Source organism: Phocoena phocoena, chromosome 18 (assembly GCF_963924675.1).
Source record: "Phocoena phocoena chromosome 18, mPhoPho1.1, whole genome shotgun sequence".
In the NCBI taxonomy this organism is placed as follows: domain Eukaryota; kingdom Metazoa; phylum Chordata; class Mammalia; order Artiodactyla; family Phocoenidae; genus Phocoena; species Phocoena phocoena.
Genome location: NC_089236.1, coordinates 34808005 through 34826493, shown reverse-complemented (window position 1 = coordinate 34826493; position 18489 = coordinate 34808005).

The window sequence follows — 18489 nt, the reverse complement described above, 5'->3', positions numbered from 1 at the left end:
GAGAACAACCAAGGATCCAGACATAGAAAATAACAATGAAAAGATAGAGGCTTAGCCATCTCAGGAACCCTCCCAGGTATTTGAGTGAATCCTCTGGTTTCTAGAAGTTGCCCAGCGAACACTATGGGGAACTGAGATGAGTCATCCTTGTTGATCTTCCCCTGAATTTCAGGCTAGGCCCGTGAGCCATGGCCACTGAGCCTGCACGTCCGGAGCCTGTGTTCCACAACGGGAGAGGCCACAACAGTGAGAGGCCCGCGTACCGCAAAAAAGAAAAATAAATAAATAAAATACAGTTACATATCTATATACCAGCAATGATAAATCCAAAAATAAAATAAACAAAATAATTTCATTTACAACAGCATCAAAAGGAATGAAGTACTTAGGAATAGTTTTAACAAAAGAAATGAAAGATTTGAACACTTAGTACTTCAAGTCATCTTTGAAAGAAATTGTAAAAGATCTAAATAAATGGAAAGATATCCTATGTACATTAATTGGAAGACTTAGCATTATTAAGATGGCAATACTTCCCACATTTCTCTAGAGGTTCAACACAATATCTATCAAGATCTACACTGGGTCTTTTGCAGAAAGAATTTCATGAGTCTATAAAATTCAGATGGAAAATCAAGGGATGTGGATAGCCAAAAAATCATAAAAAAGAAAACTACTAACATTTCTTAATTTCAAAACTTAATACAAAACTACAGTAATCAAGACAGTTTTATAATGACATTGGAGAGACATATAAATCAATGGAAAATAATAGAGAGCCCAGAAGTAAATCCAAAATTTCATGGCCAGTTGCTTTTAAGCAAGGGTGGCAAGACAATTCAATGAGAGACATTAAAATCTTTTCAATAATTTTTCTTGGACAACTGAATATTTACTTTAAAAAGAATGAATTTGAAACCATATTTCACACCGTATACAAGAAAATATGAAGGACCTAAATGTAAAAACTAAAACAATAAAATTCCTAGAAGAAAATACAGGTATAAATGTTCACAATGTTCAAGTAGGCAATGGTTTCTAGGATATGATACCAAAAGCACAAGCAACAAAAGAAAAATAAATAAATGTGGTTTCATCAATTGTTTCTTTTTTTAAAAAGTACTTCAAAGAACTCTATGAGAAAGTGCAAAGACAAGCCATAGACTTCCAGTGTCTGTTCCAACATGTAAACAGTGTGGAATCATACCCCCATTTCACAACCAGCAAAAAGCTGAACAAACTGAAAATCAACAACTCTTTTTAATTCTATTCAAAAAATAGAAGAGGTCACACACAAAAAAAGCCACGAGGTCACACAAAAGCCACACCCCCCAAACCTGAAACGATAATTAAATACAGAGAAGCTGCCCAGGAGCAGAAATGACTGCTGAACCCAGCACCAAGGTAGGACGATTTAAATTCTGATGGATTTTTGGAGGCTTATTGAAAGCATATTTGTGAGTTAAAAATTCTACAGGAGGCCCAGTCTTGGGGTGTGGAGGTCCCCATACTTTCCTGAGTTTTACTTCCAGGAGCCCTGCCAGGTTTTCACAGTGAAGATTAGGGAAAAAGAAAAGAAAACAAACAAACAAAAACAAACAAAACAACCTCCAATCAGGCAAGGGAAGGGGTAAAAAGAGGCATAAAGTTGCCATTTTGAAATATGCTCAGAGCATTCTATTCTCCTTAACTAGATCAGCCTCAAGTGAACCTATTTTACCAGAGCCTAACCATCCTTGGAGAAGGGTAAACCCAACTCCAGCCCCCTCTAGCCTTCCTGTATTCCATAAGTGGGGGAAGTAGGGGTGGAGGGGATGGAGGCCATAACAGAGAAGGTCTTGTAAAGGTCACCACTCAGAGGCATAGATGCTGTGAAGGTCACAGCCCAGGGGCATTAGGAAAAGACTGAGACTTAATCATAGGAACATGGAATGTCTTCCCTAACATTCACCACCAATTCAATAGGTTTTCTGTAAAATAACATGTTATAACAACTGAAAGAATAAACTCAGATCCTGTTTAAGAAGAAATCTCTAGAGAAACCAAAGCAAATTGAGAAGACAGAAACCAAGGCATTGGAGAAAATTTTAGTCCCTGACACCTACAGCTATAGCAAACAGTACATCCAGCATAACTCCTAACCAGATAAACATAAAACCTCAGTTCCTTTTATTGTATATATCATGTCAGGCTTTCAACAAAAAATTAGAAGGCAAGCTAAAGAGCTAAGCACAGCCTTAAGAGACAAAGCAAGTGACAGAACAAGACTCAGATATGTCAAGTAGTTTGGAATTATTGGAAGATGAATTTAAATTAAATTTGATTAATATGCTAAGGGATCTAATGGAAAAAATTGAACAGCATGGAACGAAACACGTTTTATGTAATCAGAGAGTTGAGAACTCTAAGAAAGAATCAAAAGGAAATGCTAGAATTCAGAAAAACTATAGTAAAATGCCTTTAATGGGCTCATCAGTAGACTGGACACAGCCAAGAAAAGCATTAGTGAGCTTAAATATATGTCAATAGGAACTTCCCAAACTGAAAAGCAAAGAGAAAAAAAAGGTTTAAAAAGAATGGAACACACTATTCAAGAACTGTGGGACAATTATTAGAGGTTAATATATATGTAATAGGAATACCATAAAGAGAAGAAAGAGAAAAAGAAATAGAAGAAATATTTGAAGCAATGGTGCCTGAGAATTTTCCAAAATTAATTACTGGCATCAAACCACAGACCCAAGAATTTCAGAATACCAAACAAGATAAATGCCCAAAAATCTACACCTAGGCATATCATTTTCAAACTGCAGTAAATCAAAGACAAAAAAGGAATCTTGAAAGAAGGTACAGTAAATGACAATCTACAGAATGGGAGAAAAAATATATATCATGTATTCTAGTATCCAGAATATAGAAAAACAATTACAATGCAACAACAACAAAAACTCACAAATATTGTAATCCAATGAATAGATGAGCAAAGAAAATCAATAGATATTTCTCCAAAGATGATATAAAAATAGCCTATAATCACATAAAAGGAAAACATGTTCAACATCATTAGCCATTAGCAAAATGCAAATCCAAACCACAATGGGCTATTACTTCACATTCAGTATGATGATTAGTATCAAAAGAATGAATAATAAATTTTTGCAAGGTTGAAGAGAAATTGAAACCCTCATACAGTGCTGGTTGCACTGTAAAATTATCCACCCACATTGGAAAACAATTTAGAAGTTTCTCATAGTTACCATGCAATGAAGCAATTCCACTATTATATACATATAATATATATGCATATGTATATGATATATAGAGAGAAAAGAAAACATGTCTACCCAAAAATTGTACACAATTGTTCATAGCAGCATTTTTCATAATATCCCAAATCTGAAAATAACCAAAATGTCCAACTGATGAATGGATAAAAATATATAATATAGTATGGAATATTATTCAACCATACAAAAAGAATGAAGTAGTGATATAAATGAACCTTGATCACATTGATGGCAATGAAAGGATCCAGACACCAAAGTTCACATATTGTATGATCCCACTTTTATAAATTCAAAATATAAAGCATCAGAACCATTTAAATATGTGCCTTCACAAGTATTAGGCTCGTTTATTTTCACTCCCACTTTTAAAAGAGTTCTCCTGAATGAGAGGTTATAAGGGCTAAAGTTGTTATACAATGACATTTCCTTACCTGTTTTGCCACATAAATCTAAGATGGTTCTACATCACTGAAAACAAACACAAACAATATCTACAGTTGATATAAATAAATCCAAAGTTTACATGCAACTATAATTGAATAAACTCCTCTCTAAAGATACTGTTTTTACATTCTAAAAATAAATCTACTAGACAAAATTCAATTAATCTGAGAAATAAAGTAAAAGCTATCAGTGTATTGAAGAAAGCATCCAAGAGAATCAGTGGTCTTCTTTTGAAAAGAATATTTTTAATAGCACTCTCTTATATTGCAGTTTGATGGATAGGGGAGACGTGAAAAAATTGACCTGAATGTTTTGCATAGCATTTGGACAAATGAATTGTTTCTTAACCTGGCTTTTCATCCCCTTTCATGCTGGCAAGATGAGAAATACTAACGTGAAATGTTTTCCATGACAGACTATCTAGACTTAAAATAAGACTACCTTTCCCCTTAATATTTTCTGATTCTAGAATTGATATGATTAATTATACCACATTCCAAAGGAAGAGAAATTTGGTAATATTTTTTAACAAAAATTTGAATGTTGTCAGAGAAGAAGAAAACAGAGAGAAGTCTTCTCTCTAAAATTATATTTTAAAAAGTCATTGGTAATTTCCTTTACTTTTAGTAAAAATATCTTAGAATAATTTTTTCCCTAATAGATAAAAGTGATATTCTCTGCTAACATATAGAGTAATATTTACCTTAAAACAGAGCATAAATAGTTTATATCCTTTCAGGGAATATTATGGGATGTAAAACATGGAATTATAATGATAAAAAGAATTTTATGCTATACTAGACAATAAATTTAAAAGAAAAAATACAGATGAATAACTTTGAAAGCCATTGTAATTTTGTCTAGAGTCTTATTTTGATTATATTTTCAGAGGTACAAGAGTTATTTCAGTTTTTATGAATTTTGGAGTTAAAATACAATTTTAGAAGGTTTTAATAAATGCAGATATTTAGTATCAGAATATTTCTTGAAGAACAAGCAAGATTTTTAATAAGCGACCCAGGAAGATCTGGTTGCCCAGCAACAGGCTGTCAAGGATCAGAAAATTTCCCTTCTCTGGTCCTAAATTACAATTTTCAAGAGATCTGTGGGGTCCCCTCCCCAGGATCTCTGGTCTATTTCACATCAGAATGCCATGTACCTCCCAGGAAAAATCTCCTACAATTGACTTTTATATATAAATTTCCTTTTAGGTTTACCCTACCTTGTACATCCAACACATATTTGTCAGTGTGTCCTATCTTATGTAGAGTTTTTATAATTATAATTAATTAGAATTTTGTCAGTCATTAACACAAATACTTTCTGTCACCTATGGATAAAAGCATCTTCACTCTTAGTAATGTAATGATGTGTGTTGATGGTTAAATTAATCGTATCTTTTTCACATTCTTGGAATAAACTTATTGTCATGTTACAATTCATTTAATATGTCTGGGTTAAATTTATTAATTTCTTTGATAATTTGCTCTTATATACTAAGGTAGATTACTCTACTATTGCCCCTAGTAGTTTTGAGGAGGTCTGAATTTCCAGGCAGAATCTCTGACTAGGGAGAAAATATATCTTTTCTCCTGCTTTTGCTTGAAGATGCTGGTAAGAAATAGAGTTCTTCTCCAACCTCAGCAAATAGGTATGTGTCATCTAGCTTTTTATTTATAGACAAGAACAAAACCTCATGATTTTCCCAACTGCTGGTCTATCATTTCCAGAAAAATTCCAGAATTTCAAGATTTTCCAAAGAAGCACATACTCATGATTGAACAAAGAAGAATTCAACTATTTAAAGGTTACCCTTGAGAGAGGAAATTGCATTCAACAATCTAATCAGTGTTTCCTATTGAGCTAGGACTAAGAGAAGGGTGAAATGAAGACATTTACTGGGAAGAAATAAAATAACTCATAGACACTCAAAAATAACACAAACTTCTCTCTATAAATTGAAATATTTAAAACATGAACATAATATCCATATCAAAAATATAATAGACACGCAAACTATATTCTGACCACAGGAATGAATTTTATGAATTAAAATACAACTGGGTTAAAAGTAAAATATGAACAAAGTTATACTAGGCTAACATGGGTGAAGGTATTGAGGGGGAGAAGAATTGTTGGAGTAGATATATTAGTATCAGACAAAGAAGATTGAAAAACAAAACATATTATCCAAAATAAGCAAGATTTTTGAGAGAAATAACATCGAAACTATTGTTAATTAATTAAATAATTTGCTTTTTATTTGTTTGTTTATTGGGATAAGAACACTTAACATGTGATCTACCCTTTTAAATTTTTATGAGCACAATACAATATTAACTATAGGCAGATCTCTAGAGTGTGTTTATCTTGCATAACTGAATATCATACCTATTGAACCTGCAGTAGCCAAGATATGAAAACAACCTAAATGTCCACTGACAGACAAATGGATAAAGAAATTGTGATATATGTATATATATATATATATATATATATATATATATATAAATATATATATATTCCATCATATATACATATATGATGGAATATTATTCACACTTAAAAAAAGAAGACAACTCTAACATATGTGACAGCATGGATGAACCTAGAGGATATTATGCTTATTAAAACAAGCCAGTCACAGAGTGACAAATATTACATACTTTAACTTTCTTATACCTGAAGTGAGAATATATTTTGAGTCCCTACCAGCTACTCGATTTTGTGTGCATAATTAGCTCTGCAAATACAAAACTAATATGAGGTCTTAAAAAGGAAAATATCTTAGTAAGAAATAATAGTGTGAAATAATCATGTTATTAAAATAATTAAGAAAAAGGTACTTATTGATATTAGCATTTATTTCTATGCCTAATTTTTTATATAATGATGTTAATTTTTCACATAGTCTAGCAATTATGAGATTACGTTTCCTCTTTTTATGACACATTTTGTGATTTTCTAATGAAAATTCGTGTTTACATGAATTGAACCTTAGGCAAGTAAAATAGGAAGCTTTATAGGGTCATATAAATTAGATTGAGCTATAAAAATTAAGAAGATTCCATATATATGAGTTAGCATATGGTATTTGTTTTTCTCTTTCTGACTTACTTCACTCTGTATGACAGTCTCTAGGTCCATCCACCTCACTACAAATAACTCAGTTTCTTTCCTTTTTATGGCTGAGTAATATTCCATTGTATATATGTGCCACATCTTCTTTATCCATTCTTCTGTTGATGGACACTTCAGTTGCTTCCATGTCTTGGCTATTGTAAATAGAGCTGCAATGAACATTTTGATACATGACTCATAACATCTCAAACTAAGAATTTTCTTATTGAAATATTTACATTGATGCATGCAACTGTAGTTCATTCATTTTATATGCTATTAAAAATTTGAAAACAATATTGAACATAAAAGATCAATGGACTATAATGCTACCATCTGTTTGTATATAACCTTCAAACTTTTGGTTTAAAATTCAAACACTTAAATAAGCCCTTTAATGCTATTACCAAAACAAGATAATAAAAATGTTCAGAGCTTAAGTGATAGTGATTTTTTAAATTAATTTTTATTAGAGTATAGTTGCTTTACAATGTTGTATTGTGTTGTGTTCTGATGTACAGCAAAGTGAATCAATTATACATATACATATATCCCCTCTTTTTTAGACTTCCTTCTCATTTAGGTCACCACAGAGCATTGAATAGAGTTCCCTGTGCTATACAGTAGGTTCTCATTAGTTATCTATTTTATACATAGCATCAATAGTGTGTATATGTCAATCTCAATCTTCCAATTCATCCCACCCCCACCTTCCCCCTTAGTATCCATAAGTTTGTTCTTTACATCTGTGTCTCTATTTCTGCTTTACAAATAAGTTCATCTGTACCATTTTTCTAGATTCCACATATAAGTGATATATATTTGTTTTTCTCTTTCTGACTTACTTCACTCTGTATGACCAAGGTCTATCCACGTCTCTGCAAAAGGCACTCTTTTCATGACTGAGTAATATTCCATTGTATATATGTACCACATCTTCTTTATCCATTCCTCTGTTTATGGACATTTAGGTTGCTTCCATGTCCTGGCTATTGTAAATAGTGCTGCAATGAACATTGGGGCACATGTGTCTTTTTGAATTATAGTTTTCTCCGGGTATATGCCAAGGAGTGGGATTGCTGGGTAATATGGTAGTTCTGTTTTTAGTTTTTTAAGGAACCTTCATACTGTTATCCATAGTGGATATACCAATTTAGGTAGTGATGTTTTGATTTTCCTAATTAAACCTTCATACATCTGGAAGGAGGTCCACCTAATTTGTGGGGCCCAGTGAAAAATTAAATTGTGAAGCATCATGCTAAAAAGAAAGGAAAAAAAGTGTTTTCATTTTTCTGAAGCATTTTTCCATACCTGTTATGATGCTATTTAATGCTGCATTCCTTAGGGTATGGGAATACTTGTGGGTGAATACAAATTTTCACAGGTACCAGAAGAACCACCCACAACACAATGACTTGATGTATGAAATGGGTGTGCATGAGTGGAGGATATGTGCGTGGTGTGCATTAGTGCATCAGTATATGAGTGTATAGCATCACCATTACTCTCTGTAACTGGAGACAATTACATTTAGAAAAAAAATGTAGATAGATGATGGATGGATAGATGAATATATACTAGACAGATAAATAGATAGATAGATATAAATAGGTAAATAATATATAGGGAAAACTAAATTTAGTGTTTAGTACTAAACTATACTAACTAAAGTTAGTATTGCTGGCAAATCATCTTTCTGGTTTATTTCCATAATTATTTATTTGAATAATATCCAGAATTTGTCTGTGGAGCTAGATGTTTGGGTTAAATGACCTGAGTTATTCCTCTCTCTGCTCAGACTTGACTGCAAAGTGGTTGAGTGCAAAATCAGAGATAGACCCATGCCAGTCACTAAGCCCCAAAGCAAAGCACTTAACCTATCTTTGGTGCATTAGAGAAACCTCTTTGAGAGTTTTTGTTTTGTTTGTTTTGTTTTTTATTTTTGTTTTTTTGAGTCAAGTTCTAAAAGATGCTATTGTATTGCAAGGTGACGTGGTCACAAAGCTGGATTAGATGGAAGGGAGAGCAGAAGTGAACACACATTAGTGGAAATCACAGAGTGTATGCAGCAAAACAGAGGATTAAGCAAAATCCATTTTTGTTTATGAAGCAAAAATCTAGGAAGGGAGTGATAATAAATGTGTTAAAGTTCACCATGGGCATAGACATTATGCTAAATAACTTCAACTTTATGCTATAAGTGAGTGCTTCCCAACTGGGGGTAATATTGCCTTCCAGGTGACATTTGGCAGTGTGTGGAGACATTTTTGATCGTTGCAAAATGAAGTAGGTGTTGCTAGTAGTATCTAGCAGATAGAAACCAGAGATGCCACTAAATAGCCATACAATGCATAGGACAACCCTCCCAACAATGTAATATCTGACCCAAAATTTTAATAGGGCCAAGGTGGAGAAACTTTGTGTATAATTGAATGAGTACTTATTTAAGAGTTTTAAAATGCAAAGTGACCTAATCAGAGGTGTTCTTTGGATAACCTATGATCATAGCTATATGATTACATGAGAGATAATTTATGAACATTCACTATGATATTTCCTAGAGTGCATGAAATTTTATAGGTAAGATAACATATACTTTCAATTCTTGATTGACTTTGGGGAAACATGAATATTTCCATTAGTGAATTTGGTACTTTATAATAATGCTTATTTAAAATTGAAACTATAGCCCATGACTCAACAAGTGGTTAAGGATTAATTTTTATCTCCTCTGTTACCATCTGCTTTGCTGTTTGATTGCACTGCTCCACACAATATTACATTTTAATTATAAAAGGTTGAGAGAACTTTAATTTGATATTGGCTCAAGGAAAATATCTGAATTAGATTTCCCAAGTTTTCAGTTTGACCTCACATATTTTCTGTCTTTACCACTAACTGCAGACAATATTTGAGAAATGAATTATAATTGGTTAAGTATTAAAGTGATCTGGCTTTAAATATAAGCACCCAAAACATAAAACACTGATATATTTGGAATCTATGTGAACTGCATTATTTTCTCAAACTAAAACTGTAGTGTTAAAACTAACATATTGTTATTGGAAAAATCACAGTTAAATTCATAAAATAGCTCTAAAAGTACAGATAAACATACAACCAATGATTTTGCAGAATTTTATCAAGTGAAGTACAACCACAAAATTAATAAATATCCCAATTTGATCCTCCATTAGGAATGCAATCATAGTAAGAAGATGTTATATTCAAAACAAGATTAAACTGATTTTAAATATGCAATTTAAAGCTTCAAAACCTCATAGTTCTTACCAATATACACTTTTTTTCTCTAAAACTACTTAGAAATGAAGAATATTAATATTTCAAATGCTATTTTGGTTTACAATTTAAAAAAAACTACCTTTACATTTATAACGCTGTGATAAACCTGAAGAACAGAAAGAAAGTTTTATTTTTTTGAACCACAGCTCATAGGTAAAAATGTGTACAATCAGCCTTTTAAATTCCATGAACATTCTTTGGACAATTTAATCGGTATTGGATTTTATCAATAGAATAATTGTGGAAAACTAATATTCTTACTAAATTAACTCTTCTTATTTATGAGTATGTATATTTCTGATGATTTTGGTTTTTTTAAAAAAATTGTATAAATTCCTAGTAATTAGAATTCACATTTTTGGTAAGATTTTTATAAATATATTGCATATATAAGTAGAGAAATTTTTAAAGTATGTTTTACTTTTTATTCTGGTACATGGTGCATTATTGTTACATTGATTTTAAAACTTTCTTGTTATTTTAAATAAATTATTTGTGGATTCTTTAGTGTTTTATTTATAGGACATTCCATCCAAAAACAATAGAAGACACTTTTTTCTCAAGTGCTCATGGAATATTCTCCAGGATAGATCATATTGTGGGTCACAAATCAAGCCTTGGTAAATGTAAGAAAATTGAAATTGTATCAAGTATCTTTTCTGACAACACTATGAGACTAGAATCAATTACAGGAAATAATCTGTAAAAAGTACAAGCACATGGAGGTTAAACAATTCACTGCTTAATAACCAAGAGATCACTGAAGAAATCAAAGAGGAAATCAAAAAATACCTAGAAACAAATGACAATAAAAACACAAAGTTCCAAAACCTATGGGAGGCAGCGAAAGCAGTTCTAAGAGGGAAGTTTATAGCAATACAATCCTACATCAAGAAACAAGAAACGTCTAAAATAAACAACCTAACCTTACACCTACAGCAAGTAGAGAAAGAAGAATGAAAAAAAACCCAAAGTTAGCAGAAGGAAAGAAATCATAAAGATCAGGTCAGAAATAAATGAAAAATAAATGAAGGAAACAATAGCAAATCTCAATAAAACTAAAAACTGGTTCTTTGAGAAGATAAATGCAATTGATAAACCATTAGCCAGACTCATCAAGAAAAAAAAAGAGAAGACTCAAATGAAGAGAATTAGAAAAGAAAATGGAGAAGTAACAACTGACACAGCAGAAATACCAAGGATTATGAGAGATTGTTACAAAGAAGTATATGCCAATAAAATGGACAACCTGTATAAAATGGACAAATTCTTAGAAAATCTCAACCTTCTGAGACTGAACCCGGAAGAAATAGAAAATATAAGCAGACCATTTACAAGCACTGAAATTGAAACTGTGATTAAAAATCTTCCAACAAACAAAAGCCCAGGACCAGATGGATTCCCAGGAGAATTCTATCAAACATTTAGAGAAGAGCTAATGCCTATCCTTCTTAAACTCTTCTAAAATATATCAGAGGGAGGAACACTCCCAAACTCATCTACGAGGCCACCATCACCCTGATGCCCAAACCAGACAAAGATGTCACAAAGAAAGAAAACTACAGGTCAATAACACTGATGAACATAGAGGCAAAAATCCTCAACAAAATACTAGCAAACAGAATCCAACAGCACATTAAAAGGATCATATGCCATAATCAAGTGGGATTTATCCCAAGAATGGAAGGATTCTTCAGTATACGCAAATCAATCAATGTGATACACCATATTAACAAATTGAAGGAGAAACACCATATGATCATCTCAATCGATGCAGAGAATGCTTTCAACAAAATTCAACACCCATTTATGATGAAAACCCTGCAGAAAGTAGGCATACAGGGAACTTTCCTCAACATAATAAAGGCCATATATGACAAACCCACAGCCAACATCATCCTCAATGGTGAAAAAGTGAAACAATTTCCACTAAGATCAGGAAGAAGACAAGGTTGTCCACCCTCACCACTATAATTCAACATAGTAGTGGAAGTTTTACCCACAGCAATCAGAAAGGAAAAAGAAATAAAAGGAATACAAATCAGAAAAGAAGTAAAGCTGTCACTGTTTGTAGATGACATGATATTATACATAGAGAATCCCAAAGACTCTACCAAAAAACTTCTAGTGCTAATAAATGAATTTGGTAAAGTAGAAGGATACAAAATTAATGCTCAGAAATCTTTTGCATTCCTATACACTAATGATGAAATATCTGAAAGAGAAATTAAGGAGTCCCTCCCATTTACCATTGCAATAAAAAGAATAAAATACCTAGGAATAAACCTACCTAAGGAGACAAAAGACCTGTGCACCGAAAATTATAAGACACTGATGAAAGAAATTAAAGATGATACAAACAGATGGAGAGATATACCATGTTCTTTGATTGGAAGAATCAACATTGTGAAAATGACTCTACTACCCAAAGCAATCTACAGATTCAATGCAATCCCTATCAAACTACCAATGATATTTTTCACAGAACTAGAACAAAAAAATTCACAATTTATATGGAAAGACAAAAGACTCCGAATAGTCAAAGCAGTCTTAAGACAAAAAAATCGACCTGGAAGAATCAGGTTCCCTGACTTCAGACGATACTACAAAGCTACAGTAATCAAGATAGTATGCTACTGGCACAAAAGCAGATATATAGATCACTGAAACAGGGTAGAAAGCCCAGAGATAAATCCATGCACATATGGTCACCTTATCTTTGATAAAGGAGGGAAGAATATACAATGGAGAAAAGACAACATCTTCAATAAATGTTGCTGGGAAAACTGGACAGCTACATGTTAAAGAATGAAATTAGAACACTCCCTAACACCATACGCAAAAATAAACTCAAAGTGGATTAAACATCTAAATGTAAGGCCAGACACTATCAAACTCTTAGAAGAAAACATAGGCAGAACACTCTATGACATAAATCACAACAAGATCCTTTTTGACCCACCTCCTAGAGAAATGGAAATAAAAACTAAAATAAACAACTGAAACGTAAAAGCTTTGGCACAACTAAGGAAACCATAAAGAAGATGAAAAGACAACCCTGAGAATGGGAGAAAATATTTCCAAATGAAGCAACTGACAAAGGATAAATCTCCAAGATATACAAACAGCTCATGTGGCTCAAAATTAAAAAAAACAAACAACCCAATCAAAAAATGGACAGACGACCTAAATAGACATTTCTCCAAAGAAGACATACAGATGGCCAACAAACACAGCAAAAGCTCCTCAGCATCACTAATTATTAGAGAAATACAAATCAAAACTACAATGAGATAGCGCCTCACACTAGGCAAAATGGCCATTATCACAAAATCTTCAAACAATAAATGCTGGAGCGAGTGTGGAGAAAAGGAAACTCTCTTGAACTGTTAGTGGGAATGTAAATTGATGCAGTCACTCTAGAGAAGAGTATGGAGGTTCCTTAAAAAAACTAAAAATAGAATTACCATATGACCCAGCAATTCCACAACTGGGCATATACCCAGAGAGAACCATAGTTCAAAAGACACATGCACCCCACGGTTCTTTGCAGCACTATTTACAATAGCCAGGACATGAAAACAACCAAAACGTCCATCAACAGATGAATGGATAAAGAAGATATGATACATATGTACAATGAAATATTACTCAGCTATAAAAAAGGAACAAAATAGGGTCATGTTCTTTTTTGTTTGTTTTTTCTTTTTGGCTTTGAATTTTTTTATTATTATTTTTTTAACATCTTTATTGGGGTATAATTGCTTTACAGTGGTGTGTTAGTTTCTGCTTTATAACAAAGTGAATCAGTTATACATATACATATGTTCCCATATCTCTTCCCTCTTGTGTCTCCCTCCCTCTCACCCTCCCTATCCCACCCTCCAGGTGGTCACAAATCACCGAGCTGATCTCCCTGTGCTATGCAGCTTCTTCCTACTAGCTATCTACCTTACGTTTGGTAGTGTATATACGTCCATGCCTCTCCCTCACTTTGTCACAGCTCACCCTTCCCCCTCCACATATCCTCAAGTCCATTCTCTAGTAGGTCTGTGTCTTTATTCTTGTCTTACCCCTAGGCTCTTCATGACACTTTTTTCCCCTTAAATTCCATATATATGTGTTAGCATATGGTATTTGTCTTTCTCTTTCTGACTTACTTCACTCTGCATGACAGACTCTAGGTCTATCCACCTCATTACAAGTAGCTCAATTTCGTTTCTTTTTATGGCTGAGTAATATTCCATTGTATATATGTGCCACATCTTCTTTATCCATTTATCCAATGATGGACACTTAGGTTGTTTCCATCTCTGGGCTATTGTAAATAGAGCTGCAGTGAACATTTTGGTACATGACTCTTTTTGAATTATGGTCTTCACAGGGTATATGCCCAGTAGTGGGATTGGTGGGTCATATGGTAGTTCTATTTGTAATTTTTTAAGGAGCCTCCATACTGTTCTCCATATTGGTGTACCAATTCACTTTCCCACCAGCAGTGCAAGAGTGTTCCCTTTTCTCCACACCCTCTCCAGCATTTATTGTTTCTAGATTTTTTGATGATGGTCATTCTGACTGGTATGAGATGATATCTCATTGTAGGTTTGATTTGCATTTCTCTAATGATTAATGATGTTAAGCATTCTTTCATGTGTTTGTTGGCAGGTCATTTGTTGAGATATGGATGGACCTATAGATTGTCATACAGAGTGAAGTAAGTCAGAAAGAGAAAAACAAATATCATATATTAATGCATATATGTGGAATCTGAAAAAATTGGTATACCTGATTTTATTTACAAAGTAGAAATGGAGACACAGATGTAGAGAACAAATATATGGATACCAAGTGGGAAAGAGGGGGCATGGGATGAATTGGGAGATTGGGATTGACATATATACGCTACTGTGTATAAAATAGATAAGTAATGAGAACCTACTGGGAACTCTACTCAATGCTCTGTGGTGACCTAAATGGGAAGGAAATCCAAAAAATAGGGGATATATGTATGTGTATAGCTGATTCACTTTGTTGTACAGTAGAAACTAACACAACATTGTAAAGCAACTGTACTCCAATAAAAATTAAAAAAAAATAAAAAAAATATATTCAAAGTAAAATTTCTGTTGTTTAAACTATTTTATGGAGAAATATTCTTTTATAAATATTTATTTGGTCATCTGTCATTTTGGATAATTTAGAAAACAGTAAAAATAAAATATACGGTTCAAGGAAAAGAAAATCCTACTCAATAATCAGGGGAATGCATTAGTTTTCTATTCCATAACAAATTAGCAAATTTACATATTTATTAAATTAACAAATTAATTTTCTTACAGTTTCTGTAGGTCAGAAGTCCCACAAAGAGTAGCTGGATCTTCTGTTTAGAGACTCACAAAGCTGAAGTAAAGGTGTTAGCTGTACAGACCTCTTATCTAGAACCTCAAGAGAAAAATCTGTACAGATGATATGCAGGATTCAGTTACTTGTAGTTATGGGCTGAGGTTCCTGGCCTTTTCCATCTCCAAACCACCAAGAATGTATCAAACCCTTCTCTAGCTTTGAATTTCTGACTTCACCTTCTGTCACATTTTTCCTGCATTCAGCCAGAGCAAGTTCTATACTTCAAGAGCTCATGTGATTCTATTAGGCCCACCTTTATAATCCAGGATAACACCATTATCTTAAAGTCAAATGATCAGTGAACTTAACGATATCTGCAAAGTCCCTTTTGCTTATAACATAGCATATCATAACATAGGCATGATACCAGGTAGTGAAAGCAATAAAGCAAAATTCTGCCTGCTATATATGAGAGCTTTTAAAATTAAATAATATAAGGACTATTGATACATACATATGTTACATTTTTGAGTGAATTTTTTTCCTTGACATTAATATTACAATTAATTAATTACAATTTGCAACGTTTATCTTAGGAAAATTTTTGAATTGACTTTACCAAAATAAAACATGACAAATAATTTCTATATATGGAAAGGCCCATCAGATTAACATATCTTACTTATAAATACTAGTCAACTAATTGATGGAAGTTTGATAGTATAATTATCCAGATTGCAGCAATATTTCATCAAGGAGTTTATGATAATATTTGTGGATACAAAGGAGCTGAACCTACTGGTATAATATGATACAAGTAGATATATATATGTAATTGGTTAACTTAGAAACATATTTTGAGAATGTGGCACAGCATCTTGTCTTCAGTCTTTTTTTGTTTAATATTTTAATCTAAGACATGAATGAAGACAGTTGCATCAAATTTTTGAAATGTTATAGACAGAGAAGAATAATGATCACCAGACATGACAAAAACCAAGAGAATATTTATAAGCTGGAATAATGAGCTGATTTGAAATATATTTAATAGACATAAATATCTATTCTTGCCCTTTGGTCCAAAATATTAACTGTTTATTTTAAGCTTAGAGGAAATTATCTAAACAAGTACAGATATAAAGATGATTTACAAGTCGTAGCTCACAATCAGTCAATAGAGATGAATAATGCAATACGGTTCCAGTAAATCTAATGCAAAATAAGACTTTATTAATAGCGTTATTGCATATGAAAGAAATATGGAATTTTCCATTCTGCTCTGAGCTTTGTCAGAATTTATTTGAACATTTAAATTAAAAAAGAATAAAATCTAAGCAAATGCAACATTTAAACCTTAAAAGAAGTTCAAACTCAGAGGTCATTGTGGCTGTCTTTAAGTAATTGAGGCATTTTTTCTATAAATAATTGAGTAAATTTTGCCTGATAATTATGATTAAAATAATAATAAAGCTAGCAGTACAGGATATAGTCTTTGTTTTACTACAGAAGATGGAGAAAAAGGAATGCTAACACAAATAATTTATTGTTCTTACTAAAACAGGAGTTTCAGAGATTTTTCTTATTAATCAAGAAGCAGCTACTGGGCAGTACTGTGGCCTTCCTCTTCTTAATCATGTAGCTTCTGAAGAGGATCAGAAAGAGATCAAATAAGTATAGTGCACAATAATTGTTCCTATTGATTCAAGAGTAAGGAAAAAATTCAAATTGCTAATTATAAAGCTATTGAAGTATTATTTTTATCTTCAAGATTTATTTCTTAACTACCCCAGGAATCATTTTCTTTCTGATATGTGCCTGTATATTTTTTTAATCTAAGAAATAAAATAGCTAATGAGAAAGACAGGCTGACAGTACACAATGGTGGGATCATCTCACTGAACACTGGAATGAGAGAATCTATGTTCATCTTGGGCTATAGAGCTTTAGTTGGTTTCCCTTCCCCACCACTATCATATGCTGTTCTGAAGGATTTCCTGATCTACTAAAATTACTTAGAATTTGGGAAATATTTGTGGGTAGGAGGTAACATCCAGGCTCAGAGCTGTGTATAGAAATGGTAACTTTGATAAATAAGTAAGAGTTTATACAGGGAAACAAAGACTGACTTTGGCAAGAGAATTCTTAATCTGAGGGAAGTAAAGACCTCCTAGATATGTGCTGTGATTGTAAATGTTTCTCTGTGAAGAGACTAATAAGGAGCTTGACCTTCAGGTTGGAATCAAGTTGGGAAGAATCGACACCTTGACTATGTTATAGAGATTTCCAATCCATGAAGATGGAATAGCTTTCCATTAATATAGATCTGCTTTGATTTTTTTCATCAGCATTTTCATCAGTAGTTTTCTGGGTATAAATCTTGTATATATTTTATTAGATTTATAGCTAAGTATTTAATTATTCTGATTCCAATTGTTAACGGTATGTGTTTAATTTCAAATTCCCATAGCTTATTGCTAGTATATATGATGATTATTTGCCTGCATTTTGCCTTGAATCTTATAATTTCATTGCAGTAACTTATTAGTCTGAGGAAATTTTTGTTGATTCTTTGTGGTTTCCTACATAGAGACGGCTTTATTTCTTCCCCCATAATCTAAATAACTTTTATTATTATTTTTTTCTTACTGCATTAGCCAGTTCTTCCAGTATGGTGTTGAATAGGAGTGGGGAGAGAGGAAATCCTTACTGCTTTCACCTTGTCGGTGGTAAGGCATACAGTTTCTCACAATTAAATATGTTAGCTGTAGGTTTTATAATTTTTTTGAATCAAAATGAGTAACTTTCTTTCTATTCTAAACTTGCTGAGAGTTTTTATCATGGATGGGTGTTGGATATTACAAAATTCTTTATCTTCATCAATTGATGTTATCATATAATTTTTCTTTTGTATGTAGATATGGTAGACTGCACTGCTTGGTTCTCAAGTGTGGAATCAGTCTTGTATATCTGGAATAAATCCCATTGGTCATGG